The sequence below is a fragment of the Pseudophryne corroboree genome, chromosome 7 (genome assembly GCF_028390025.1).
Source record: "Pseudophryne corroboree isolate aPseCor3 chromosome 7, aPseCor3.hap2, whole genome shotgun sequence".
Lineage (NCBI taxonomy): Eukaryota > Metazoa > Chordata > Amphibia > Anura > Myobatrachidae > Pseudophryne > Pseudophryne corroboree.
Window position 1 is genome coordinate 389,428,084 of NC_086450.1, and position 25,761 is coordinate 389,453,844.

The following is a 25,761-nucleotide window of genomic DNA, read 5'->3' on the forward strand; positions in this document are numbered from 1 at the left end:
CTGCCCGCAACTAGACACTTTGCCTACCGCGCAGAATAAGCCCCTCTAGTATGGTCATATTAACTTGGAAATTACTGATGTATCCTGTTTCACATACTGTTATATTATATTTTTAATATGAATTCCCCTTTTTCTTTTCTTTTTTTTAACTGTTTTAAATATTTGTATTCTTCATATCTACATTGGTATGTGCAGTAGATGATGACATAATACTTTTTTATGTTATATATTTGTACATAATAAATGCCAATTTTAGCAAAAAGATTTTCGTATCTGCTCAGCTATCTATACTTGAGACCACAGCATCTCCTCTTTGGTAAGGAGCTTGTGTTGTACATATAACAACTGTATTAATATTTATAATGATTGTAACTGTATTTAATGCCTCAGGTACTTCTTTCCCTTTTTCCAGCAGTGGGATGAAAACTGACACTGCTGGCTTTGTTGAGCAGATCCACTGTCCTGTGATACAGTGAGCAGTTTACAGGCTGAGGCTGACAGAACTCAGCATGCTACAAGGCGAATGCGTAAAACATGGTACTCCGCAGGTGTATGGGAAGATGGTGGGGCGGTGGGTGAAAACAGCATATATGAAAAAAATTTTTTAACACGTTTACAAATAGAAAGCCTGGGTATTTATTAACACCTTAATTCAGGGTTGCAACAGCAAATGTTGGATAGGAGCCTGGTCAGTGGCGCACCCAGGGGGGGTTTCCGAGCACCCAGAAACCCCCCTCGACTAAAAAAAAAAAAAAACATTTTTTTTTTTGTAGCTGCATGAGTATTATTAATGGCTGTCTAGAGTCCTCTGCAGCCTGATGTCTTCCTGGTGGCACTTGTAAGTGCAATAAAAGTTTACTTTATTTTAATTATACTACATATATATCCATGTGCATACATATATACACACACATGTATATACATACATACATATATATACACACACACACATATCATATATATATACATGTGTATATATATATATATATATATATATATATGCTTGTAAGAGTCCCGGCACTCGTCTGAAACTGGGAAATGTGCTGCGGTGCCTTCCCAGGGGAACAAATCCTCCATGTATTATTGTGGAATAAAGGCGGCACTCAGACAGGCTTCATATGCAGTATAAAAAGGTCAGCTTTAATCAACCGACATGTTTCGGGGCTCAACCCCTTCCTCAGGGCCTCAACAACGTTGTTGAGGCCCTGAGAAAGGGGTTGAGCCCCGAAACATGTCGGTTGATTAAAGCTGACCTTTTTATACTGCATATGAAGCCTGTCTGAGTGCCGCCTTTATATATATATATATATATATATGTGTACTGTATGTGTGTGTACATATATATATATATATATATATATATGTATGTATGCATGTTTAATATGCTATGTATATGTGTATATGTATGTGTGTGTGTATATGTATATATATATATATATATACAGTTCTTGCGTGGACCGGCACTCCCGCTGCTGGAAAAAATGTGCCCCGGTGCCCTCTGGTACAAATGAGTTAGACGAGAGGCGGTAAAGCAATCAGCGGCACTCAGGGTCTTGTTGTAGGGTCTTGAATAGCTATTCACCTTGATAAAGGGACGTGTTTGTCCCGAAACGTTGGTATTCATGCAGTGATTCATTAATACACCTGTTTGCTACAACAAGACCCTGAGTGCCGCTGATTGCTTTACCGCCTCTCGTCTATATATATATATATATATATATATATATGTGTGTGTGTGTGTTTGTGTGTGTGTGTGTAGATATATGTATATATATATATATATATATATATATATACAGACACACTAGTTTTACGGACCCAGCATATACTGGGTCACCTCAGTCCCCACCCCCGTGATTGGCTCCGCCCAGTTCTGGAAACCCCCCCATGCAAATCCTGCGTTTGCCACTGCTGGTGATGACACTGTCACCTCATTGTCCCCTGGCTCTGGTCTGAGAAGATTAAAGTGGGAGCCTCTTCTGGGCATGTATGGTCGGGGCATGTGCCATGCCAAACAGGCCTCTGCTTTTTTCTTTTCAAATCTGAGGGAGAGATGGCATTGTCAGAGCCCCACTCAGCTCCTGGACCTGTCAGGACTGCACCTCCTGCATCCACAAGTTCTGACACTCATTCATGGATACTTTGCCAATATTTGGGGTATCTGGTACATATTTATGGACCTATAGTGAACCTTTCAATTATTTATATACAAATGGCAGTTATTGGTACCATTTAGAGAATTCTGCCCTTTTAGAGAATTCTGCCCTATGCCCAGTGGGGCAGATGTATTAAGCCTTGAGAGTCCACAGGTAATAACGAACCAGCCAATCAGCTTTTAACACTTCCTGTTTCACCTCATTACCAAAGCGAAGCAGAAGCCACTATGACAAGATGTACTAACACTTTGTCTGCCTCCCCCCTCTTGTGCAGGGGCGTGCGGTGATGTAAATGACTCAGGAGGCACTGGCTAGTACCAGAGCTAGATTTACACATATATACACTATATACTACTGGAAATTCCGTGAGTTTTGATCAGAGATGTGTGGAAAAGATAGGCGGGGGAGGGGCACTGCCTCACCTCACCACACGTCACTGCTCCAGTGATCCCCGCAGAGCACACAGTGCATCAGCTCCACTGCAAATGCGCGAGATCCCGTAAATCACACAAGATCTACTGCGCAGGCCGGGCTCCGGATGCCTCCACATCCAGGGACGGCTCTGTCCTTGCTATGGAGATAGGGCATCGTCACCTGCAGCTGTCTATATTAATGGCTGCAGGTGTTGGAATGTTAGCTCTGCTGACCATCTGGATATCGGCGTGCTACCTTTTAGATAGCAGCGCCGGTATGGACAGGGGCACATAGCTCCCCTGTCACTGAGCCCGCACTGCCAGTGTCATACATGGGGGAGAAGCGGTATCAGTGCACATGCCATGCACTGATACCACTTCTCCCCCATAATGAAGGATATTACATTATCACCTTCCAGTTCTTTATCACTTTTCCAGGCTTAATACATCTGCCCAACTGATTCCATGCAAACAGTTGTAAGGCGCTACTAGTGTTATAGTAGAAGAATCACCCTGGGATAATATGGGACAACAAGCACAATATTGCAGTTAGCATATTACTCAATACAAGCAGTGTTTGTAGTAGGAAACTCCTCCAATACCTAAAATACCTACTGTCTAATGACCAAGTCTATAAGCAAATTAGCTACACAAGACTATAATGTTTACAGTTATTAAAGGACCTTACCAAGCGACTATATAGCGCCATATATGAGTAGCTATAGGCATCATCAACGGCAGTTCCCTGAGGACATTGTATGATATATACACAGGAAGAGCATTCCATTTGTCAGATGTTCTTGCATCTGCTTTCAATTCTTAGAAAAAGGTTAGGTCTACTGTGAACCTGCAATGACTGTTTATTTCCTGAGATTTCAGATCTTGTCCTTGTACTTTGACTATGAACCTTTACACATTACCACTGATGTCGTCTCAGATTACTTGTTGTTTGTAGTAAACTTGTTTGAAAAGTGGAGAAAATCGCTTATTTTCCTATAATAAAGTGGATGGGTTTAATACTGTTCGGGACCCTTGGTTTATTTTCGCTTTGAGTTCACTCCTGAACCTTGAGGAAAATGGAAGATAAAGAGGGAAAAAATGAAAAAAAATAGGGAAGACATTTTTTTAGACTAAAAATTAAATACATTTAAAAAGGGGAAGGAGGAGGGAAGGAAGGGGAAGAGGGAAGGACAAAGAAGAAGAAAAAAAAGAGAAAGAGAAAGGAAATGAAATAAACCTTTACACATTACCACTGATGTCGTCTTCAGATTACTTGTTGTATGTAGTAAACTTGTTTGACAAATGGAGAAAATCACTTATTTTCCTCATAATAAAGTGGATGGGTTTAATACTGTTTGTTACCCTTGGTTCATTTTCGCTTTGAGTTCACTCCCGACGCTTGAGGAAAACGGAAGATAAAGAGGGGGAAAAAAGGAAAAAAATAGAAAATATATTTTTTTTATAAAAATTAAATAAATATAAAAAGGGGAAGGAAGGGAGAGGAGAAAGAAGAAGAAAATAACAGAAAGATAAAGGAATTGAAATTAACCTTTACACATTACCACTGTTGTCGTCTTCAGATTACATGTTGTTTGTAAACTACTGTAGTAAATTTGTTTGAAAAGTGGAGAAAATCACTTCATCTCTTCATAATATGTGGTTGGGTTTAATACTGTTTGGGAAGCTTGGTTCATTTACACTTTGGGTTCAGGGGGTTTTGGGGGAAGAAAAAAAGGGAGGGAGTGGAAAGAGGAAGAAGGGAGGGATTAAAAAAAGGAAGATAGAAAGTAAAAAAAGAAAGAGAAAGGAAATAAAATTAGAAATATAAAATATTTCACTGCCTCAGACTATAAATGATTATCATGGACTATCATGGATTATTACTATTAGTATTACTGTTTTTCATTTTTTTATAGTGATATTTTCCGGTGTATCAATCTTTATTAGTGAACTCTCTCTTTTTTCCCAGAGTGGGACCTTTGTTTCTTCTTCCTTGTTTTTTCCCCCCTAAATTGTATGTGAATTACTATTACTTAGGGGTTTGCTGAAGTACTGTATTGTAAATGTACTGTACTGTACTTTACATTCCGAATCTGAGTAATATTTGGTGTGTTCCGTCTGAATAAGGTCCCTCAAACCTAACAGAATAATCACAGTAACAAAGGTCACCATTCCGAATAAAATGATTTAGTTAAAATTCTTGGAGCGAATAAAACATGAATCATACTGTACATGTGAAATCTATAAAAAATTATGTTATGATAACTTACTCTTTTATAATTTAAACTCTTTTTTTTTAAGTGTAACATAAGTTTAAAATGAATAACAAAACATTTGATTAAAATTTGTGTTTTTTTAATAATAAACATTTTTAAGTTTGTTTATACATTAACCTTTCTTAATTTTATGACATTTTATAAAAATGACATCATTTTGTTAATAACTTTCTAACTGTGAATGCCACTGTGATTATGGAGTATAATCATTTTATGTTGGGTTGTTTTTTTTTTAATTAGATATGCCAATTTAATTAAAAAAATGCCTTTGATTAAAAAGTTAATGTAAACCAAGCTAATTTTTCCTCATTGGCAAACATTTAAATATACATAACTTAAAAATGGCTGTAAATGGGTGTAAATGTTTACAGAACATGAGTCACAACTAATGCAACTTTTTAAGTAATTTTTACTCCATTTCTCCTCAGTCACTTTTATAAAATAATCTTCAAAAAGTAAAATAAATATTACTAATATACTAGTAGGTGCAGCAATAAAATAATTGTGATAAGGTGCACAAACACGGGGACTCAGATGAACACTTTCGGTGTTTATTTTGTACAGCAGGTCAGCACATAGCAAGTTACATCCATATGCAGTCGGTATTACAGGCAGTAGCATACCGGCACTTTCAGCATAGCAGACTCTTGATAGGCTCCAGTGGTCCCTAGTCTAACCCACACAACCCATACCCTCCAACATGACCCGCCCCACTAGGTACAAAATGCTCTGTTTCTGGACTTCCCTCTTAATTTATTATTGCCATCACCTGTGAAGAAACAGCTTTCTTATCATTTAACTAGTTCAACACAGGTAATGGAAATCATAAATTAAGAGAGAAGTCCAGGAACAGAGCATTTTGTACCTAGTGGGGCGGGTCATGTTGGAGGGTCTGACAACCTGGCCTATCACCTGGACACTAACTGCCATCAGGAGCAAGGTGACACTGTCCTGGAAACCCTTATATCAGGAAATCCCAGGTGCTGCTGATCACACACCTGGGATTCTGCTACTGCTTCCAAAACCTGGTCTGGATCCTCCACATTACTTTCACATGGAAAAATTATGACTCTGCCACATAATATATACAGTAATAGAATAATAAGGAACAATCCCAGCCAACAGCAGCTACCTAAACCTTTCTACTGAACTGAATAACCCATCACAGCTACCTAAGAGGTGTCTTTATTAAACTAATTTTACAGGATGTACAGTAGGTAGCATACCTCCCAACTGTCCCGATTTTGACAGGATAGTCCCGTTTTTCTGGGGCTGTCCAGCAGTCCCACTCACGGGTCCCAGTGGGGGCAGTTGGGAGACTTGCTCACACTCCCTGCTCTGCTTAGCAGTATCTTTTGCACAGCATCTATTCACCAGGAGAGAGATAAAGGGTGGCATGCCAGCAGTCCACGGCCGCTAAATCAGGGGCGTGGCCTTGTGAGAGGTGCTGCGATCATGGACCACGCCCACTAGCCATGAGGCCACCCCCCCCCTAATTTCACCCCCCCTAAGTTACATAATTTTGACTAAGATGCGTTTCTGCCACAAAAAGACACCAATGCTAGCAGAGTTGCACAGAACCCGGTGGCTCACTACCAATAGGCATCTCGCGCAGCGTGGCATATTGGTATTGTTGCTAGATGTATGAGGGCACATGTGTCAAGTTTTTGCATGTGCCTGGAAAAGGGAGCATGGCCTATCAACAGGGTGCATGGACTCGCAGGAAGCGCTGCACCCGCAAGCCACACTCCCCATTTTGTCACCCTGGAGGCATGCCCTGCACTTCCGAGCTGCATGGTATGTCCCCAGTCCATCACTCCACTGAATGATACCGCGCAGATGCGCACGGCATCATTTTAGCGGGTGAGAGGGGTCCTTCCACCCCTCACCCCCACCGCAGGTCGATGCAGCCCACGGATGGGATGGCAGGTTTCTAAGGGGCTGCTATTTTGTCAGATTTACCAAGCTGAACATGGTCCTGGTAGCTAACAGCATCTTTAGATGGTGTTTAACATTGCAATCTATGGGATACTGTTCCCACGATGGCTGCTTGTACATATAAGGGCTGATGGCCGCGCATGTGCAGTAGTGCACCAGGATCCCAAGGCAGGAAGCAAAGTTATTGCATTGCTTTTACACAATGCAATGATAGGCTTCTATGCATAGGCGTGCGCAGAACATTTTATTAGGGGGTGCACCATCGGAGGGGTGTGTTTAGCATCACCTATTGGGCGTGTTTAGCACCGCATATTGGCACTCAATGCAATAAATATCACATACCACAAGGGACATGGCCACTACAAATGGGGGGTGTCAACATGACACGCCATCTGTTTCAAATCACTCTGTGAGCATTACTTTCCCTTCCATATGCACCTTGCCTATATGGTGGTTTCTTACAACTGGGAACCTCTAAAGAAATGTCCTCCCTGGTAAGACTGCGTCTTCAGTCGATAATCACTATTCATGTGGGAAATTACATGGTCCACAAGATGCCTGTTTGTGCAGGAATATAACTAAGATCATCATCATGCAACAGAGGTTCAACCAGACTCGTGTCACCTCCTGCCCCCTTCGTCTCTCAGCCACACCATCTCCTCTCTGCGTCATCCTTTAACCCCCACCATCATCCCCTCCCTGTGCCACCTGTCATCCACACCATCATTTCATGCCTGTGTCTCCTTGCCACTCTCACAATGCACCTCAATTTGTGTCTCTCAGCCTGCCTCTTCACTCTGTAGTGCCCCTTACACAATGCCGATACTTGCAGTGCCCCTTACACAATGCCCATAGTAGTAGTGCCTCTTATACAGGGGCAGATCCAGAAAAAAAATGACAAGGGGGCACCAAAATGGGGAAGGGGGAGGTTCTTTTGCACGTGCTCCTTGAAAAGTGGGTGTGGCCTTACAACAAGGGGCGGTAGGCAGTAAGGTCTGGTAGGTGATGGTGAGTGTCTGTGGAATGATGTTGTGGGCAGTGGTGCAAGTAGAGACAATGTCTTAGTGGTACTTTGAGCAAAAAAATAAAACTTGGCTACTCGAAACAGGGACATATCAGCATGACATGCCACCCGTTTTCGGCACTACGGGAGCATTCCTTTTCATTCTATTCCAAATACACCTTACCTACATATTGGTTTCACAGCAACGGGGAACTTTGAAGAAACAGATCCTCTCAGGGAAGACAGTGTCTTCAGTCGGTATTCATTATTCATGTAGGAGATCACCTGGTCCAGAAGATGCCTGTTTGTGTAGGAATATAACCAATGCAGCATCAAACAAAGGTTCAACCAGAGTCATGCCTCCTGTGTTACTCCATGCCCCTCGTACCCACTCCAGCTTCCTGCACCTTATATCTCTTCAGCCTCCTGTTTTTCCAGCCTCCAGCACGGTGTCACTCCAAAACCCCCTCCCATGTCCCTCAGCCTGCCCCGGACTCTGCGTCCCTCAGCCTACCCCACACTCTGCGTCCCTCAGCCTGCCCCACACTCTGCGTCCCTCAGCCTGCCCCACACTCTGCGTCCCCCACATTCTTCCTCCCTCAGCCTGCCCCACACTCTGCATCCCTCAGCCTGCCCCACACTCTGCGTCCCTCAGCCTGCCTCTCACTCTGCGTCCCTCAGCCTGCCCCACACTCTGCGTCCCCCAGCCTGCCCCACACTCTGCGTCCCCCACATTCTTCCTCCCTCAGCCTGCCCCACACTCTGCGTCCCTCAGCCTGCCCCACACTCTGCGTCCCTCAGCCTGCCCCACACTTTGCGTCCCTCAGCCTGCTCCACACTCTGCTTCCCTCAGCCTGCCCCACACTCTGCGTCCCCCACATTCTTCCTCCTTCAGCCTGCCCCACACTCTGCGTCCCCCACACTCTGCCTCTCTCAGCCTGCCCCACACTCTGCAGCCGCCACTTTCTTCCTCCCTCGGCCTGCCCCATACTCTACATCCCTCAGCCCCCCCTCATGTGCCTTTCATCCTCCCTCTCTGTCAGCTCTCCCGGCAGAACAATTCAACTGAACGACGGGGGCAGAGGACTTTTGAATATGACACTGCCTGTACACATGGCCGCCCACCACCACTGCACAGTACTTACTAGAGCCCCGCTCCAACCCCGTCCGCTGCCCGAAGCTCCTCAGTCCTCGCGCTTAGTATAGGAGAGACGTCATGACGTTATGACGTCTCTCCCTTCACACACCACAGGAGCCAGAACACGGGGGTGAGCTTGAGCCTACGGCTTCAGTGCGGGCAGGGGGGAGAGGAGGAATCAATAAACGTGAGCTGCAGGCGTGGAGTGCGGGGGGTGCCGGACATTAGAGGGTGCCTGTGCGCACCAGGCACCCCCCGTGCGCACGCCTATGCTTCTATGGGAGCCGCTTTCCCTGCATGTGTTTTTTCATACGTTGCTGTTTGTACACAATCTTATTGCAGCAATAATCTCCAATAAAAAAATTATAATAATCGTGTCTAAACCCCAATAATTAATAAATAGGCCCCTAATTCTGGACACGTGTCACTATCCAAATGATTACACTTTGCTCCTTTTATACAATATGCACATAGTGGCCAATAGAGCAATTTCCTGGCCAATCATAAAGCGACTGTGAATGACGAAATCTGGCAAACTGACCAGCATACAGTACTTCATCCAGGCTTGAAAAATTTTTTTTCTAAACTGTGCCTTGCCAATCCCACCGAGACCCCTGCGAGATGCGCTTCGCAGTATGTCTGTCATCTGTCATTGCAAGGGTTATGTCTGATCGTTACCATCAGCTGCACCAATGTGGTTCTTAATTTTTGCTTCATATTTCTTGTTAAGTGGCTCATTTTTTCAAGCTGCACCATTTGGTATGACAGCCTTACAGCCATCTCAATGACTTCTGTCATTAGAAATTGTGTTATGGCCTCGCAATGCTTATTAAACCTAGCCCCACCTACAAGGTCAGTCCCTCGATCATCACAGACATCCTTCTTATTGTGTGAAAAAATAATCTTCTCGACAATGCAGCCAGCGATGATGCTGAAAGCACGGCGCTCAGCTACGGAGAATTAGCATTCCTATAAGCACAACACAAGGATAACATCAGACAATTTCACTCTGAAGAGACTCTGAAATTGTCACAGTCCTACAAGCAGCAAATATAAAATAAAATGAATCATTGAGAATTCAGGAATGAATGGAATGAAATTTTAAGATTGCTGTATTTTGAAAACAGGACTCCATAGGCATGAAAGTGACTTACTGCCTCAGATAAGTGACTGGCACTTTGCATGTTTAGTGGCGGGAACAGCGTTGGGTCAGTCAGAGATGCTTAGGTGTATATTTATGTGCGGATAAGATCATTAAGCCATTTGTTCTCATCAGGTGAGCTAACAAAATGCTGAGTGCTTTTTCAGCAATCTGGCTCTTCAAATCTGTGCTTGTCCCTTAGGTGTCAATTTAAATTTCATCGTGTGGAGACAGTAAATCATACAATTAATTTGGCATTATTATTACAATTTATTTTTAAAAGTGACAGGCTCAGCATTTCCGCATCATGGGATTACATACGGACTGACTTCCAAAAATAAACTGATGTGCTGTGTTTATATATTTTGGGGCTTATTCAAAGGAGGCGCTGTTACGTTTGTGCCAGGATGCTCAGCAGCAGCACAACATAGCTGACTGTTGAAAACCCCTCTCTCTCTCTCTCTCTCTCTCTCTCTGTCTCTCCCCCCCCACCCCTCTCTCTTTCTCTCTCTCATGGCATACATCTCCCACCCAGTGTGGTGGACTCTCCCTTGATCTTGTCTTCTCTGCTTCTGCTCCATCTCTAGTTTCTCTAACTTCCCACTCTCCAAATATAATGTCCTCATTGTCATCCTCACTTAACCACATGCAGCCCTCCCTTCCTACAGCCAAATCAACATGCTAACAGTGACACCTAAATGCTCCTGATCCAATCCAGTTCTTGTTTTCACTAAAACAAACTACTCTCTGTCCTGCCCTTATCAACCTGACTCCAGGACTGTAGAGAGTAGGACCGGGCCCTGATAAAGCATGGAGGCGTGGCCCAAATAGGGGACATGTCCACTCCCCTAGGAAAAATACCTGCGCAGGGGGCGCCATTGAGATCAAGTAGGGGGAGCGCAGGGAAGGGGGAGACATCTTATCTTGCTTGATCTAGAAAGCAGGTCCCTCTTCCTTGGCCGGCGCTATCTTCCCAGTGAAATTCAGGAAGGTGACGCATGTGCACTAGAGGGCAAAGACTCTGGCACAGTGCCAGAGTTTTTGCTTTCACTGTGCAGCAGCATCTTCCCGAAGTTGTCATGCTACGGAGGTGGCGGGACCCACTTCCCAGATCAAGGTAAGTGTACATCAGCCCTTGCCAAAGCACCTACAGCAACCACTTACAGTATAATCTGCACTGATACAAACCTCCTGCAAAAGTGCTCCTGCACCACTGGAGGTAATCTCACTCCAAAGCAGATTTCCTCCATTACAAATTTATCATCTTACAACACTGATCTTTCACTTGCCAATCAAACATACCTCTTAGCCACCTTCAGGTACTGTAGCTTTTCTGGCCACATGCACCTCCTTCGCCTTCCTCCCTGACAGGTGGTTATTTTGGCACCAACTTCAAATACAGTACAAAATCAACACCATTTGATAAGATATTTCCTCATGTCAAATCCCACTTACCCATCCCACCTTCATCTACACTCCCCAATCCACCCTCAGTTCTAAATCTGCTATCTCTCGATCTAGCGTCTTTCTGAAACTTCTCCTCTATTTCTTTTTTCCCATTAGCCTCCAAAGTATTTGAGTGACTTGTGTGCACCTGCCTATCTCAGTGTCTCACCTTTCACTCCATTCTTGAGTCTCTGCAATGAAGCTTCCCTCCCCACTGAGCCTGCACACATAGAAGGCGGTAAGGTTACTAACATGGGTACTAAAAGAGATTTTACCAAAGCACTAACCAATGACGATTACAGGTCATCATTGCTACATAAGGTGAAAGATGTCCCTAACGCAAGGGAAAATACTTATCTTAGTTGTATGTATGTAAACGCCAGAAGCATTACTGGTAAAAAAGGGTGAACTAGAAATACTTGCAGCAAGCAAACAGTATGATATTATAGGCATTACTGAAACTTGGTGGGATGAATCTCATGATTGGACAGTCAATCTAGAGGGCTATACACTGTTTAGGAGAGACAGACTAAATAAAGAGGGTGGAGGGGTGTGTCTTTACGTAAAGCCGTTTTTAAAACCTGATATACGGGAAGATATTCAGGATGGTAATGGAGACACTGTCGAGACATTATGGGTAGAAATTGCATGTGGGGAAAAAGGAATAAAAAAGTTAGTATTGGGTGTATGCTATAGGCCGCCTGGTATCAACGTATCTGATGAGGAATTGTTACTAAAGAAATTGAAAGAGCAGCAGGAGTAGGAGACATAGTAGTGATGGGAGATTTTAACTATCCAGAGATAAACTGGAAAAACTATTCATGTGATACTGCTAGGGGCAATATGTTTTTAAACACACTTAATGATAACTACTTACCGGTAGTTCAACTAATTGAGGAAACAACTAGGTACAATGCAATCTACGACCTGGTATTAACAAACAATTTGGATTTGGTATCAGGTATTATAGTAGGGGAACCCATAGGAAACAGCGACCACAATATGGTCACATTCAATATCAGTTTTCATAAACAGCCCTATACTGGCTCAACTAGGACTCTAAACTTTAGCAAAGTGAATTTTGAAAAGATGAGGGTATTTTTCAGGGATATTGAATGGAAAGGTTTGTTTTCAGGAAAAAATACTACGGAGAAATGGGAGGTACTAAAATTCCTGCTAGCTAAAAATACACTCAAATTTATTCCTACGAGCAGCAAAAAAAGGAATAAAAATCATAAACCGATGTGGCTTAACAAAAAGAAAAGGAACTTATGGGCAAGAAAAGGCGAGCATTTAAAAAAATACAAATCTGACTGGGAAGCAGAGTCATTTCAGCACTATAAGGAATGTAACAAAATACGCAAAAAGGAAATAAGAGCGGCTAAAGTAGAACCTGAAAAACTAGTAGCAAAGGAAAGCAAAGCAAATCCCCAAAAAATCTTTAAATACATTAACAGCAAGAGATTAAAGAAGGAGAGTATAGGCCCTTTAAAAGACAAGTTGGGGGTCTTAAGCAAAAATGATAATGACATAGCGGACACACCAAATTAGTTTTTTTCAACAGTATTTACTAGAGAGGACCCAATTCAGGGACTAACACATAATCTCAATAATGAGAATATCCCACTGATAGGTACTTATTTAAGTGAGGAAGTAGTCTGTGACCGATTAAAACATTTAAAGATTAATAAGTATTACATAGACTATACCTCACACCCGATAGGCTGCACACGATTTGGCCTACAAGCTCGAAGTATTGCTGGCGTCTATGTGGTGAGGTGGGCCACCTTTTCCATATCTTTTGGACCTGTCCTATTATTAAGCCATACTGGGTAGAGGTGTTTGGGCTAATTAATAAAGTACTTGGACTCACCCTGTCCCCCACCCCCCTCATTGCTTTACTAAACGTCTATCCTCGTTCCGTGGGTGCCAATTTACAATATGTTTTAGGCCACATTTGCCTTGCAGCCCGGGCGGCACTGGCTCAGAACTGGAAACAATCCATACCCCCCCCCTTAATGAAAGTCATACACAAAATTCAGAAACAATTCCTGATGGAGACTGAGTATATGCCTTGCTCCCTCTCTACCAAGTCCCCTCTAATACGTTGGAAGCCTTGGCTGCTTTTTACCACGGAGGGTGTGGGTGCCAACTTGGTACGGCGATCTCCCTCCCCGGACATCCAACCCCACACCCCTCCCCTAGATGGAGACACCTCCTCTCCCTGAGCCTGGGACCGCCCGGCGATCTCGGTTGCAATATGCATTAATGTGGAATCATTGTTTCTTTCCATTCTGTACGCCCTACTGCATTACGTCCAGTGTACAAACGTCTGATCGATTTTGAAAAGTATGTATAAGTATACAAATTGTCTCTTATGTATTTACTGCTCCCCCTTCCCTCCCCTCCCCTTTTCTTATTTCTGTACCCCTGTTTTGCATAACAAAAAAAAAAATCTGAATAAAAATTATTGATGTAAAAAAATAAAAAAAGATTAATAAGTAACCAGGTCCCGATGGTATTCACCCAAGAATTCTAATGGAGCTTCACTCTGAACTTGCAAAACCGCTATTTTTGATCTTTAAGGATTCAGTAATATCAGGTTTGGTTCCCAAAGACTGGCGTATAGCGGTAGTAGTGCCTATATTCAAAAAGGGAAGTAAAGCTGAACCAGGTAATTATAGACCAGTTAGTCTTACATCTATAGTGGGGAAAGTATTGGAAGGTATTCTAAGAGATAGTATTCAGAAGTTCCTTGAAGTCAATAAGGTCATTAAAAGGAATCAACATGGGTTTATGAAGGACAGATCCTGTCAAACCAACTTACTTGGCTTTTATGAAACAGTAAGCACAAACCTAGATCAGGGTAAAGAGGTGGATGTAATATTTTTAGATTTTTCCAAAGCATTCGACACTGTACCACACATGAGACTTATCTACAAGCTACAAGAATCAGGGCTAGGAAGCACAATATGCACTTGGGTCAAAAACTGGTTAGATAATAGGGAGCAGTGCATTGTGATTAATGGATCTTTTTCAACTTGGACTGAAGTACTAAGTGGTGTGCCGCAAGGCTCAGTATTAGGACCGCTATTGTTCAATATTTTCATTAACGACCTAACAGAAGGTCTAGAGAGCATGGTGTCAATTTTTGCAGATGATACCAAATTGTGTAAAGTTATAAATGCGGAGGGGGATGCTGAGTCGCTTCAGAACGACTTAGTAAAATTAGAAGCTTGGGCAGCGAAATGAAGAATGCGCTTCAATACAGACAAGTGTAAGGTAATGCACTGTGGTAACAAGAACCAAAATAACACCTACGTACTAAACGGGGTAAAATTAGGGGATTCTGTATTGGAAAAGGACTTAGGTGTCCTCATACATAACAAACTAAGCAGTAGTACCCAAAGTAGGACTGCAGCAAAGAAGGCTAATAAGATATTAGCATGCATAAAACGGGGAATTGATGCTAGGGACGAGAGTATTATACTCCCGTTATATAAATCACTTGTGAGGCCACACCTTGAATACTGTGTACAATTCTGGGCACCTTACTACAAAAAGGATATCCTGGAGCTAGAAAAGGTTCAAAGGCGGGCGACCAAACTAATTAATGGTATGGAGACGCTGGAATACGAGGAAAGGCTTGCAAGACTAGGCATGTTTACACTGGAAAAGAGGAGATTAAGAGGGGACATGATCAACATTTACAAATATATAAGGGGACAATATACAGATCTTGCGCAGGACCTGTTTTTGGTTAGATCAACACAGAGAACTCGTGGACACTCGCTCAGGTTAGAGGAGAGGAGATTCCGCACAATACAGCGTAAAGGCTTTTTTACAGTAAGGACGATACGTGTTTGGAATTCCCTGCCTGAGGGAGTTGTAATGGCCGACTCAGTCAACACCTTTAAGAATGGGTTAGATACATTCCTAATGGATAAGGATATCCAGGGTTACGGGGCATAGTCATGCACTATGGTTATTATAAAAAAGAGGGGTAAAATGTAACGGCAGTCATCAACTTCAGTCAAAATTTTATACAAAATAATCGTGCCACAACTAGGTTGATACTATGTTACTATGTTACTATGTAAGTGATCAGTGATCTACTTACAGCAAAGTCTAAGGGTCACCACTCTACACTCATCCTCTTAAGAGACTCTCTTGGCTCCCTCTCCTGCTTTTAGTCCTTAATCCTATCTCTATCCCAGTGCTATCACCTCAAACGTCAAAATATTAACAGAATATGCCGCTTTTATGCTAGAGAAGCCACCAAACGTATCCACTCTCTCGTCATTTTGCATGTTGACGGAAGCCATTTCACCACAGATTGTGATAGATAAATGCCAGAAGAGTGAGCAATTTCTCCACTTTATCGCTCCAAGATTTGATAAATCTCCCCCTATGTCTCATAACAATACCTTTCAGGATTTATGATGGGTGATGTCAGTTTGCTTTTACCTGTGACAACCAGCTTTGTGCCATCAGTTAATGGAAATACAATCTTTTCTCACCAGCTAGATCTCTGGAGGTCATTCCGACCTGATCGCACGCTAGGATTTTTCGCTGTGCTGCGATCAGGTCAGAACTGCGCATGCATATGCACCGCAATGCGCAAGTGCGTCATACAGGTACAAAGCGTATCGTTGCTGAGCGATGGATTTTCCGAAGAATCCATTCGCACAGCCGATCGCAAGGAGATTGACAGGAAGAGGGTGTTTGTGGGTGTCAACTGAACGTTTTCTGGGAGTGGTTGGAAAAAACGTAGGCGTTTCCAAGCGTTTGCAGGGCGGGTGTCTGACGTCAATTCCGGGCAAGAACAGGCTAAAGTGATCGCAGTGGCTGAGTAAGTTCTGAGCTACTCAGAAACTGCACAAAACGTTTTTGTAGTGCTCGGCTGCACGTGCGATCGCACACTTGCAAAGCAAACATACACTCCCCTATAGGCGGCGACTATCTGTTCACAGCACTGCAAAAAATAGCTAGCGAGCGATCAACTCGGAATGACCCCCTCTGTCCATTGTTATAGCCACATTGTGCATAGTATGGAGTGCAGAGTGCATAGTATGGAGCAGGCAGGGATAGTTAATGCGCACTTAGAGGGGGGGGGGGGGCTGAGAAACTGAGTCCCAGGGCTCGTGCCCCACCCCACTCCCATCATTGCAGGATTGCCAGGTAAATGATCTCTTCTAGAAGTCTCTACTCATTTTGAAGTGGCTAGTTGAACTGTTTTCCCCTCAGGAAGCATTGCACAAGGGGAGACTCTTGTCCTATTCACTGTTCTAAGTAGGCAGAGAGAGAGAGAGTGGGGTGGTATAGAGCGAATGCGGGACAGAGTGGAACTGAGGACAGAGGGGTGCGTAGCAGTGAGAGAGTGGGGCGGGATCTGGACAGGGTCGGGAGGAGGCGGTCTTTGGTGACCCAGCATCTCTTTACTAGTCCTTTAATAACTTGTGTTCAACTTTTACTTCTACTGTACAATTTTATACTTTGTTAGTTGCTAATTGTAAGAAAACTGTAATTATTTAAAAAGTGACACCATTGGAGCCTATTATTATCTATTTATTATAATATCATATTGTGATATTGGCTAGCCCTGTAATAGATTTTGATAATTAAATACATTCTTTCATCAGGGAATTAAAGTTGATTTTTTTGTTGTCTGGTTACTGAATATTAATCTATCATTTATGTCCATGATAAATTACACTAATTGTGTGAACATCAAAGAGGAACGTCTTCTTACTACGAAAAGGTCGTTAATAAATCTCTACTAGCAGGTGGTGTAAACAATGAAAAGAGTAGGTGGCGAAACCCATTTGTCTTCCATGTAACCCACACTTGTCTTAGGATGGAATTGTGGAGGAACATCTCACGGCCATGTGTGTCATAGAAATATTCTGCCATGTGAATGCCCCAAAATGTAACTTATAATATACAGTGCTGCTTAGTGCTTTCAATTGCCTGTATGGCACCTAAACGTTGCATTATTAATTATCTTTCTATTGTTACTTGGAAACTTGGCAATTTAGATTTGGATAACTATAATGTACTCACTCACAGATGCCATATCCTGCAATATGGGCAGCAATTCTGATGACCAAAAAGGAGATGGTCTATTGGTTAAACAGAGGAATGGACAGATAATTGGAGATATTTGTACGGGTTCAGTATGATATCCCAGCTGTTTGGATCCCGGTGGTCAGAAGACCTATGCCAGGATCCCAACAGCCAGGATACCGGCGCTGAGCGCAGCGTGTCCCCATGCGTTGCGTGTGTGTAGATCAGTTTCTTACACGTCAATCACTGTGTCCCAAAAGCAGCAGCATGATTGAAATGCTCCTGGCGCTTGGGGACCGCAACGGGGAGCGTTCCAAAAAATGGGGGCTTGTCAGCCTGGGTGTACGGAGCCAGTGGACGCAGCTTCAGTGCTGCTCTTGTAAGCAGCTTCACTGGCGCCAGAAGGCTGATTTTGACGGACATCTTGAGTAACCCAAAGGATGCTCATATGACCGATGTGCATGCAGACTGATCCGATGCTGAGCATTCAGACACAGCAGCAGATTACAGAAGCCGCAGTGGGCTTCTATTTACACATGATGCCTCCTGTGGCTTTTGCATCATTTCTCATTACTGTGCAATTAGCGTCCATTTCTGAATTAGCATCAGAGTACCTGTGATTTTATAGTGTAACTGCCCACAAACAAGGGTGACGATTAAGAGCCTAAGAAAAATAACTAATGTATAACTAGAAGCCACTAGAAAACAGTGGTGTAATGGGTTCTTGTGGTCAAGACGTGCTCTTGAGATTACGTATGTGCCATTGCCACTTTCTGTGGGCTGTCTGTTCCTTCACTGCTAAGCCAGGGCCGAATTAAGGGCCTCATGGGTCTGGTCTTGAAAATGTTCAAGGACCTATTATAAGAAGCAGAGGAGCTGTGCCCGATACTGTGTGGGTGTGGCCAGTGACATGTGAACAGCATGTATACTGTGTGGGTGTGGCCAGTGACATGTGAGCAGCATGTATACTGTGTGGGTGTGGACAGTGACATGTGAGCAGCATGTACTATCAGCCTCAATGTCTCTCTAAATATGTAAAAGTATAAAAATTGCAACATTATGTGAGGAAAATAGAAAAACAATTTTAAAACGTATGATTTATGGCCGACCGTGTAACCAGCTGGTGGTAGGCCATCCTCATACTGTCATGATCATGAGCCTATTTTCACGTGGAGGCTTGGAGCTGTAGCTCCATCTGCCCCATTGTTTATCTGGCCCAGTGCTTAGCGCGTGAAGCTGAAGAGGCAGCTATTTCCATAGCATACTTTCTCAACCTAGGGGATTTGCCACACGTGAAGGAGAAGTGGAATTTATAGTATTTGGCCTACAGCAGCAGAACCATTAAATCCCTAGAATACTCTCAGTGATAGATTATAATAGGAGCATGTGAGACGCTTGTGGTGCTAGCTCTGCATTCCAGTACATCTGGGAAGATGCTATTGCTCGTTTGTTGCTGTACTTGGAACACGAGTGTCGCTGTGCGTGGGGAAACGCCGGGGAGCTGCAGCTTACTCTGTACTTTAATGAAATAGAAAATTAACTTAAAGGGTTCAGTAGGGAATGGTGGGACTATTCGGTGGGGGATCAGGCATAAAAATAGCATGTAGGGTGGGGGCTTATTGCACAAAATCCCCTATAGTTTATAGAAATTATATTCTAACATAGTGTACCCCTGAATACAAGCATACAAACATAACTTCCTGCATAACTAGCCCCCCTAAAGAGGAAGTGTTTGCGTAATTTCAAACACATGAAAACCAGGACAAAGTCACAAATGTGCTTATGAAATGATCAGAGGCATATGCCAATAGCAGATGATGGTCTACAGCGCCAGCAAATCGCTTGTGATTGGCTGTTTACCAGTGCTGTGCTATTCTCGCATTAGCATAAGGTGGTAAGTCAGGCTTCCATGTCAGTAAACAGCTTCAGCCACTCAGAGAGTCAGGCCCTATGTGCGGTAGGTGTCTGCTACACTTTAATACAGAGTAGAGTGTCAGGTATAACAACTATCCAGAACAGTTGCTAAGCTATAGAATACCAAACTTGGGGGTCTATTTACTAAGCCTTGGATGTGTTGGCAGAGTGTATTGGATTCCCTGGTGCAGTGATGTCAGTCCACACACTTAATGACTTAAACAGTAATGCAGGTTTATTCAGTAAACACAGATGACTTAGATGTAATACTGATATAGGCAATCAGGGGCCCTTATCTCATACAAGGTAACAGCAGTGGTAGCGGTACTTATCAGGAGTTGTCTCCGGTGGTGAGGAACGGAGAACTGCACAGCCATGCAGTCTGACTCCCGCTATAGAGAAGATGTGGCGCCTGGCTCAGCGTCATCTCCGGAGCCGCGATACATGCAAAGGAACGCTGTGAATCTCTGTAGCTGAGATCCGCTCCCGGTCTCAGCTCTGCACGCTTGCACACACCAGTCTCTCTTACTCACACTAAGATGTAGGAGCACATAGCTCTGCCTCCGAGTGACTCATGGCACTAGGGGATTAACATTAGGGGATGTGCCCATAGATTGCTGTGTAGAAGGGGACAGGCACAGAGCGCACCATATCCTAACAGGATGCAGATAAAGTACCAGCCAGTCAGATCCTAATCCATGTTACACGCTAACTGTGTTTGAAAAATGACAGGAGCTGGTTGGTTAGGACTTTATCTCTGTCTACTTTAGCTCCATCCAAGGCTTAATAAAAAGACCCCATGGGCTGATGCAGAGAGATTTTGCAGGTTTTTTTTAGCACTGCACATGCTTCATAGCTGAGCGCAGCGCACACGCATCTATGCGTGAATCAGAGTCGTACCAATCTTATTTGGTTGAGTGTAACCATGTGGCTGAAGGTCTTGTGCATGTAGGCTTAGTTCAGTGAGAGTGTTAAGGGCGTGTAGACGTCATGGAACTGTGGGGGTAATTTAGAGTTTATCGCAGCAGCAAATTTGTTAGCAGTTGGGCAAAACCATGGCCCTCATTCCGAGTTGTTCGCTCGCTAGCCGCTTTTCGCAGCAGTGCACACGCTAAGCTGCCGCCCTCTGGGAGTGAATCTTAGCTTAGCAGAATTGCGAACGAAGTATTCGCAATATTGCGAAAAGATTTTTCTGTGCAGTTTCTGAGTAGCTCGAGACTTACTCTTCCAGTGCGATCAGTTCAGTCAGTGTCGTTCCTGGTTTGACGTCACAAACACACCCAGCGTTCGCCCAGACACTCCCCCGTTTCTTCAGCCACTCCCGCGTTTTTCCCAGAAACGGCAGCGTTTTTTCACACACTCCCATAAAACGGCCAGTTTCCGCCCAGAAACACCCACTTCCTGTCAATCACATTCCGATCACCAGAACGGAGAAAAAACCTTGTAATGCCGTGAGTAAAATACCAAACTTCTTAGCAAATTTACTTGGCGCAGTCGCAGTGCGAACATTGCGCATGCACAATTAGCGGAAAATCGCTGTGATGCGAAGAAAATTACAGAGCGAACAACTCGGAATGAGGGCCCATGTGCACTGCAGGGGGGGGGGGCAGATATAACATGTGCAGAGACAGTTAGATTTGGGTTGGTTATTTTGTTTCTGTGCAGAGTAAATACTGGCTGCTTTATTTTTACACTACAATTTAGATTTCAGTTTGAACACACCCCACCCAAATCTAACTCTCTCTGCACATGTTACATCTGCCCCTCCTGCAGTGCACATGGTTTTACCCAACTGCTAACAAATTTGCTGCTGCGATCAATTCTGAATTAACCCCAGTGTGCTGGGGTCTGGGACTCCAGGTTGACACCAAAAAGGTCGACACACCTTAGGTCAACATGGACAAAAGGTCGACATGAGTTTTTTATGGGGGGTTTGTGTTGTTTTCTTCGTAGAGTGACCGGGAACCCCAATTAGTGCACCACTTCACTCCCCATGCTTCAGACAAGGTGCCTCGCTCCACTACCGCTTCACTCGGCACAGGTTTCTATTCCAATCGTAGTCCACGTGGATCGTTAAGTATGAAGGTTCAAAAAAATAAGAATTTACTTACCGATAATTCTATTTCTCGTAGTCCGTAGTGGATGCTGGGGACTCCGTCAGGACCATGGGGAATAGCGGCTCCGCAGGAGACAGGGCACAAAAAGTAAGCTTTTAGGATCACATGGGGTGTACTGGCTCCTCCCCCTATGACCCTCCTCCAAGCCTCAGTTAGGTACTGTGCCCGGACGAGCGTACACAATAAGGAAGGATATTGAACCCCGGGTAAGACTCATACCAGCCACACCAATCACACCGTATAACTTGTGATCTGAACCCAGTTAACAGTATGACAAACGTAGGAGCCTCTGAACAGACGGCTCACAACAAATAACAACCCGATTTTTTTGTAACAATAACTATGTAAAGTATTGCAGACAATCCGCACTTGGGATGGGCGCCCAGCATCCACTACGGACTACGAGAAATAGAATTATCGGTAAGTAAATTCTTATTTTCTCTAACGTCCTAAGTGGATGCTGGGGACTCCGTCAGGACCATGGGGATTATACCAAAGCTCCCAAACGGGCGGGAGAGTGCGGATGACTCTGCAGCACCGAATGAGAGAACTCAAGGTCCTCCTCAGCCAGGGTATCAAATTTGTAGAATTTTGCAAACGTGTTTGCCCCTGACCAAGTAGCAGCTCGGCAGAGTTGTAATGCCGAGACTCCCCGGGCAGCCGCCCAGGATGAGCCCACTTTCCTTGTGGAATGGGCCTTGACAGATTTAGGTTGTGGCAAGCCTGCCACAGAATGTGCAAGTTGAATTGTGCTACAAATCCAACGAGCAATCGTCTGCTTAGAAGCAGGAGCACCCATCTTGTTGGGTGCATACAATATAAGCAGTGAGTCAGACTTTCTGACTCCAGCCGTTCTTGAAATATATATTTTCAATGCCCGGACCACGTCCAACAACTTGGAATCCTCCAACTCGTTAGTAGCAGCAGGCACCACAATAGGCTGGTTCAGGTGAAACGCTGACACCACCTTAGGCAGAAAATGAGGACGCGTCCGCAGTTCTGCCCTGTCCGTATGGAAAATCAGATATGGGCTCTTATATGATAAAGCCGCCAATTCTGATACTCTCCTGGCTGAAGCCAGGGCCAGTAGCATGGTTACTTTCCATGTAAGATACTTCATCTCCACCGATTTGAGCGGCTCAAACCAATGGGATTTTAGAAAATCCAAGACTACATTAAGATCCCACGGTGCCACTGGGGGCACAACCGGGGGCTGTATATGTAGTACTCCTTTTACAAAAGTCTGGACTTCAGGAACTGAAGCCAATTCTTTCTGGAAGAAAATCGACAGGGCCGAAATTTGAACCTTAATGGACCCCAATTTGAGGCCCATAGACAATCCTGTTTGCAGGAAATGTAGGAATCGACCCAGTTGAAATTCCTCCGTGGGGGCCTTCCTGGCCTCACACCACGCAACATATTTCCTCCAAATGCGGTGATAATGTTGTGCAGTCACCTCCTTCCTGGCCTTTACCAGTGTAGGAATGACCTCTTCCAGAATGCCTTTTTCCTTTAGAATTCGGCGTTCAACCGCCATGCCGTCAAACGCAGCCGCGGTAAGTCTTGGAATAGACACGGTCCCTGCTGAAGCAGGTCCCGTCTTAGAGGTAGAGGCCACGGATCCTCCGTGAGCATCTCTTGAAGTTCCGGGTACCAAGTTCTTCTTGGCCAATCCGGAGCCACTAGTATCGTTCTTACTCCCTTTTGCCGTATAATTCTCAGTACTTTTGGTATGAGAGGCAGAGGAGGGAACACATACACTGACTGGAACACCCACGGTGTTACCAGAGCGTCCACAGCTATTGCCTGAGGATCTCTTGACCTGGCGCAATACCTGTCCAGTTTTTTGTTGAGGCGGGACGCCATCATATCCACCATTGGTTTTTCCCAACGGTTCACAATCATGTGGAAGACTTCTGGATGAAGTCCCCACTCTCCCGGGTGTAGATCGTGTCTGCTGAGGAAGTCTGCTTCCCAGTTGTCCACTCCCGGAATGAATACTGCTGACAGTGCTATCACATGATCTTCCGCCCAGCGAAGAATCCTTGCAGCTTCTGCCATTGCTGTCCTGCTTCTTGTGCCGCCCTGTCTGTTTACGTGGGCGACTGCCGTGATGTTGTCCGACTGGATCAACACCGGCTGACCCTGAAGCAGGGGTTTTGCCAGACTTAGAGCATTGAAAATCGCTCTTAGCTCCAGTATATTTATGTGAAGAGACATCTCCAGGCTTGACCATACTCCCTGGAAGTTTCTTCCTTGTGTGACCGCTCCCCAGCCTCTCAGACTGGCATCCGTGGTCACCAGGACCCAGTCCTGTATGCCGAATCTGCGGCCCTCTAACAGATGAGCACTCTGCAACCACCACAGAAGAGACACCCTTGTCCGTGGCGATAAGGTTATCCGCTGATGCATCTGCAGATGCGATCCGGACCATTTGTCCAGCAGATCCCACTGAAAAGTTCGTGCGTGGAATCTGCCGAATGGAATCGCTTCGTAAGAAGCCACCATCTTTCCCAGGACTCTTGTGCATTGATGCACAGACACTGTCCCTGGTTTTAGGAGGTTCCTGACAAGTTCGGATAACTCCCTGGCTTTTTCCTCCGGAAGAAACACCTTTTTCTGAACCGTGTCCAGAATCATTCCCAGGAACAGCAGACGTGTCGTCGGGGTCAACTGAGATTTTGGAAAATTCAGAATCCACCCGTGTTGTTGCAGCACTAGTTGGGTTAGTGCTACTCCGTCTTCCAGCTGTTCTCTGGATCTTGCCCTTATCAGGAGATCGTCCAAGTAAGGGATAATTAATACGCCTCTTCTTCGTAGAAGGATCATCATTTCGGCCATTACCTTGGTAAAGACCCGAGGTGCCGTGGACAATCCAAACGGCAGCGTCTGAAACTGATAATGACAGTTTTGCACCACGAACCTGAGGTACCCTTGATGTGAAGGGCAAATTGGGACATGCAGGTAAGCGTCCTTTATGTACAGGGACACCATAAAGTCCCCTTCTTCCAGATTCGCTATCACTGCTCTGAGTGACTCCATCTTGAACTTGAATTTTTGTATGTACAGGTTCAAAGATTTGAGATTTAGAATAGGTCTTACCGAGCCGTCCGGCTTCGGTACCACAAATAGCGTGGAGTAATACCCCTTTCCCTGTTGTAGGAGGGGTACCTTGACTATCACCTGCTGAGCAAACAGCTTGTGAATGGCTTCCAATACCGTCGCCCTGTCCGAGGGAGACGTTGGCAAAGCAGACTTTAGGAACCGGCGAGGGGGAGATTTCTCGAATTCCAACCTGTAACCCTGAGATACTACCTGTAGAATCCAGGGGTCCACCTGTGAGCAAGCCCACTGTGCGCTGAAATTCTTGAGTCGACCCCCCACCGTTCCTGAGTCCGCTTGTAAGGCCCCAGCGTCATGCTGAGGGCTTTGCAGAACCCTGGGAGGGCTTCTGTTCCTGGGCAGGGGCTGCTTGCTGCCCTCTCTTACCCCTTCCTCTGCCCCGAGGCAGATATGACTGTCCTTTTGTCCGCTTGTTCTTATAGGAACGAAAGGACTGCGGCTGAAAAGACGGTGTCTTTTTCTGTTGGGAGGGGGTCTGAGGTAAAAAAGTGGATTTTCCGGCAGTTGCCGTAGCCACCAGATCCGATAGACCGACGCCAAATAATTCCTCCCCTTTATACGGCAATACTTCCATATGTCGTTTGGAATCCGCATCACCTGACCACTGTCGCGTCCATAAACTCCTTCTGGCAGATATGGACATCGCATTTACTCTCGATGCCAGAGTGCAAATATCTCTCTGCGCATCTCGCATATAAAGGAAAGCATCCTTTAATTGCTCTATAGTCAATAAAATACTGTCCCTATCCAGGGTATCAATATTTTCAGTCAGGGAATCCAACCAGACGACCCCAGCACTGCACATCCAGGCTGAGGCGATGGCTGGTCGCAGTATAACACCAGTATGAGTGTATATACTTTTCAGGGTAGTTTCCAGCCTCCTATCAGCTGGATCCTTGAGGGCGGCCGTATCAGGAGACGGTAACGCCACTTGTTTCGATAAGCATGTGAGCGCCTTATCCACCCTAGGGGGTGTTTCCCAGCGCGCCCTAACCTCTGGCGGGAAAGGGTATAATGCTAATAACTTTTT

The 25,761-nt window shown here is 44.6% G+C and overlaps 1 protein-coding gene and 1 long non-coding RNA gene across 5 annotated transcripts in view; one reads left to right on the forward strand and one right to left on the reverse strand.

Annotated features, from left to right (window-relative positions):
• ELFN1 (extracellular leucine rich repeat and fibronectin type III domain containing 1) overlaps positions 1 to 25,761 on the forward strand; it is a 988,432-nt gene that overhangs the window by 414,138 nt on the left and 548,533 nt on the right. The window lies entirely within an intron of this gene.
• Positions 3,592 to 4,262, reverse strand: LOC134943765 (uncharacterized). The gene is made up of 3 exons (XR_010181735.1): positions 4,119 to 4,262; positions 3,820 to 3,967; positions 3,592 to 3,635 (listed from the first exon to the last, which is right to left on the reverse strand). It is a non-coding gene; the product is annotated as an uncharacterized LOC134943765 (long non-coding RNA).